This window comes from Rhinopithecus bieti, unplaced genomic scaffold (genome assembly GCF_001698545.2).
Source record: "Rhinopithecus bieti isolate Rb0 unplaced genomic scaffold, ASM169854v2 scaffold_2915, whole genome shotgun sequence".
Classification (NCBI taxonomy): domain Eukaryota; kingdom Metazoa; phylum Chordata; class Mammalia; order Primates; family Cercopithecidae; genus Rhinopithecus; species Rhinopithecus bieti.
The window spans coordinates 130,842-135,896 of NW_016803881.1; positions in this window are offsets into that span (position 1 = coordinate 130,842).

A 5,055-nucleotide genomic window follows, 5' to 3' on the forward strand; every position below is an offset into this window, starting at 1 on the left:
GCAAATTAAACTGTCCTCTACATTTTCATAAGCATACACTCTTCTAGTCCTTGCAAGTCATACAATGAAACAGAAAACAGATATTGTCCTCATTTTACATATCACGAAGTTGAGGCTCAGAGAGGCCAGGTACGTTGCCCAAGTCACACTGTTTTTCAAAGGCTAGAACTAGCACCCTGTAATTCTGTCTGTTTCTCTGGCATTCTTTTTGCTGATCTTAGGCTGCTATCTAAGCATTTACAGAATTACATATTAAATGTGTTTTCTATATGCAGACATCAGCATACTCTGAGTTTGGCCTGTCTGGGCCATGCCCCAGAGTCTGTCTGCATCAAACTAGAAAAGTTAATCTGCTCAGCAAGTATCACCTGCCACAGGCTTCCTATTGCCAAAGGCCGGGCTAAATCTGGCCAGGGACTGCCACTAGGACTTAAAGTCAAAAGCTAGCTACACAGTCACTCAAAATGGCCTGTCCTTCCTCTATCACCAAGTACTGACCACAGGAACCACACCCTCTTTCTTCCATGAGTGAGCCAGGTGTGTCTTCATCCCTGGCCTGTAGGTTGTCACAGAAGATGAGGATTGGACCATGAACATCCACAAAGAACAGTTTAAATGACTGAAGGAAAAGAGAGAAGACTGGGAAGTGAGGTGACTTCTTCAAGCAGGGGCCTCTGCTCTAAGGAAAAGAAGTCAATGAAAGGTGCTCAAAGTGATCTTTAGGCACAAAAAGGGACAACTCACTACAGATTATTTAGACTCACTTTTTTCCATCTGTATCAAAAGTAAAGAAAGATAAGCACTCCCATTGCAACAGGCAAATTGTAGGTTATATATGAATAAGGACGTCCTGACTATAAAAGTGAATGAAGCTGTGGAGTGTCCGCCACCCCTAGAGAGTTTTACAGTAGGATTTGCAACTCATGTTACCAAATTGCTTAAAAGCAGGTAACCTCGCATCAAGATAGAGGTAGCCCAGTTGACCTCTATACTGGACTACTCTTCCCAATTTGAAATTTTGTAGCTACCTTGAATCGTAATAATGTGTTATGCCTGTATAGGCTTTATAGTTTTCAAAGCACTTTTATGGAGATTTGAATCACCTCTAATAATTCTGCAAAATAGTTTGGGGAGAAATTACCATGTTCAGTTTAGAAATGAAGAAAATCAAGAACCCACAGCCAGGCCAGGCATAGTGGTTCACACCTGTAATCCCAGCGCTTCGGGAAGCCAAGGTAGGAGGATCACTTGAGGCTAAGAGGTCAAGACCAGCCTGGGCAACAAAGCAAGACCCCGTCTCTATAAAACATTTTAAAAATCGGCCAGGCATGGTTTCACATGCCTGTAGTCCCAGCAACTTAGGAGGCTGAGGTAGGAGGATCACTTGAGCCCAGGAGTTCAAGGCTGCAGTGAGCCAAGGTTGCACCACTGCACTCCAGCTCGGGCAACAGAGGAAACTCTGTCCCAAAAAAGCGGCGTGGGGTAGGGTAGTGGGGAAGAATCCACAGCCGGCCAGTAAAAGACCAAGATAGGACTTGAACTGTGACCTTGAAACTCTTACAGGGTTGTGCTTTTCCCACCAGCTATGGAGAACCATGTATCTTACCCACCAAGATCTCAACTCTCAGCTACTCACTTTCCAAAGTCTGAATCTTTGTGCCAACCATTTGGATTTCTGAGAAAGCCCAGGAAAGCCCATACACAGATATTCAGGCCATAGCAGGCAAGAGTGAGAAATCACAGCAATGCACTTATCTAGCTGGAGCTGCCTGCAGATAAGAAGGAAGATAGTGCATGTCACAGCAACTTCCTGGGTTTGTGTTCAGACCACCACTCTCCCTGGGCCCTACTGAAACAGACTCCAGTCATGAAACACTCCCCTCTTCCTGCCTTTTTGTCTTCTCTCAGTTCTTTGCTCTCCCCACAACCCTCCTCCCTTATCTTGCAGCTCCCTCTCCTTCAGGCAAGCCAGGCCTCACCTCTCACCTCTCACTGGCAGGACAAAGAAGCTGTTCGGTGTGATGACAGGCACTGGGAAGAGACCCTTGCCCCCAGAGATCTCCCAGTAACTAAAGCGCCCAAAATGAAGGGCAGTCTCACACTCTATGAGACTTTGTGGGAATTACTTTATCAGAATGTCTTCCTTTACATCAGGAGTTGGTTCATATTTATCCAGTCAACAATGGTGCTAGGCGTAGAGATACACAGCCCCAGGCCTCATAGCACTCATAGTCTGATACTGAGCTGCTGTGACTCTGTTATAGGAGTGCCATGATCCTGAGTCCCTCAGTCCTCTGGGCAGCTGGGTGGCAGGCACCAGGGCTGCCCTCTCACCATGAGGTCCTCATTTGTCATTATTGTGTGTGCTGCACCATGAGAAAGGTTGGGTCCTGGTCTAATGGACCTACATCAGCCAAATCCAAGGCTCCTGGAGAGAGAGGAAGGGAAGACACTGAAAGGGAAAGAAAACCCCTAAACCAGATCATTGGAGTCCTGAAGACAAATATTACTTTTTGATATGACTGGGATTTATCCCACTGCCCTATCACTGCTGCCACCCACCATCCATACCCACACATGCCACAATCCAACCACAGAATTCCTATGCACTGCTTTTTAACAGCAACTGAGGGGACATCCTGGGACCCTCTGAGCATTTACTTGCATTGATTTCCAAGCCTCCTATTTCATTCTTGTCCTGGTTTTCTTGAAATCTGAGGCATGAAGTGGCCCAAGACCACTCAGTAAGTAAAAACAGGGTGGATAAGAAGTCAGAGCAGGCACCAGTGTGCTTGGGTTTGAATTCTGACCCATCACTTACTAAATCTGTGACCAAAGGCTGACCACTTTTCTTGCCTGCTCTCCCTTATCTGTACAGCGGGTATTTAAAGAGTATCTACATGGAATAATATTCAGTCATAAAAAGAAATGCATTAACGACATTCACATCAACCTGGATTCGATTGGAGACTGTCTAAGTGAAGTAACTCAGGAAAATGGAAAACCAAACATCATATGTTCTCACCCGTAAGTGGGAGGTAAAATATGAGGATGCAGAGGCATAAGAATGGCACAATGGACTTTGGGGACACAGGGGGAAAGGCTGGAAAGGGAGTGAGGGATAAAAGATGAAAAATCAGGTTCAGTGTATATTACTTGGGTGATGGGTGCACCAAAATCTCACAAATCACCACTAAGAATTTACTTGTGCAACTAAATACTACTTGTTCCCCAAAAACCTATGGAAATGAAAATTAAAAAAAAAAAAAAAGAGTATCTACACTGTTGCATTCAATGGAAGATTCAATGAGATAATACAAGGAGATGCTCATGGCTTGGCACATAATAAGTGCTCAGTTCATTTTAACAATATTAGTAGCCATGTCAGAAGCCCTCAAGTTTCAACGTGCAGTGAGTGCTGTTTCGTTTTTATTTTTGTTTTCCTACCAAACTACCCTTTGTGTCACAGACAGGAGATTGAGATATTTATGACTCAGTTCCTGATTCAGTGAAGAGAATGACCCTTTGAAATGTCACTAGAAGGGCAATTGCTCCTTGCTGCAGATTCAGATCATCAGAGCTTGCTACTTCCCTACTTCAAGACCTGTGCCCCGTTGGCACAAAGCAGACCCAAAGCCTGAGGTCTCTCCACCCTCCCTCAAGGCCAGCCTCTTGAATCAGATTATGAAAGGATCCTCTTTTCAAATGCAACTTTGATATCAGACTAGCCAAAAAGATACAGCACTCTGGTCTTAGTGACACAATTCTTATCTCACTAGTGATTCTTGCAAAGAAAGATACGAAAGTCTCATTCTCCCACAGAAAGGCTTGAGTAGAATTGAGATAGTGTAGTTCAGGGGAGACTTGCTATATTATATCTGAAATCGCTAGACATTTGAAAGCAGAAATGTCTTTCCCCTTTGAGTATTGCATCCTAACTGCCATCCAGAGATGATTTATATGTGCTCATCCTTATTACAGACTACACATAATAAAGGCATGATAGAAATCATATCTGCATAGATTCAGGCAGCTCTGGGAGAGAGGCTGCCAGTTTTGTTTGACAAGACACTCAATCAAGCAAAAAGGTTTAAAATATTCCAGGAGGATCTCACTGCCTGCTCAAGACTGTATATTTTATCCAGATAACAGAAATCCTAATTGAGCACAGCATTAGTACTCATTTTCCTAACTCCTTTTGCAATAAGAAGCATCGACAGGAAATTATGAAAACATCTTGCTCTTGTGGTTCGGGGTTATGAAGGAGGAGAGTTTGTCATTGGGTTGTTCCCATAAACTCAGGCATCAACAGTGCTTTGGGTGCTTTTAGCAGGGAGTGAGGACTTACATGCACACTGTACTTGGAAAAAAAACCAACATATGGCTGGGTTTTTACCTAAATTTTTTATTCACTGGGTGGAGTTTTTCCTTCAGTGTTTCTTCGTATGTTGAAATCCCTTTTAAAGCCTTCCCTGTACCTATGATAACAAGGCCTAGACCAGAGGGAGGCAGATGAGGTACTCACCTGGGTGCAGAATTTAAGGGGGCACCCAAAACTCAGGAATCAAGATAAATAATATTGTAATGAAATATTTTTAAATAGAAGTGAATGCACAAAACAACCTATGACAAATACAATTTCAAAATTTTAACTAAAAGCAGGAACTAGCTACTCTGCACTGGTGCAAGATGCCTCACTCTGCTCACCCCAACCGTGATCTTGGTTCCAAAATACTATATTTACAAAACAGGCAGCTGGCCTGTAGATCAGAGTTTCCTGATTTTATTTATTTTTCTAAATATTGCATTAAAGTATTATCCTGATCCTTGCATTGTTTGGTGTCCCCTTAGATTTTGTACAGGAATAAAATGCCTGAAATATAGACAAAGATGCCCCCAAACCCACAAGGACACACACACACAAAAGCAAAAACAAAAAACAAATTCACTCATTCAAATATCCCCTCATCACCACGGCCCCAAACATCTTTACTCCAGACTAAAAGTGAGCAGAGGAACGGGAAAAAAAAACGTTTAAACCATCATCCCAGCTCC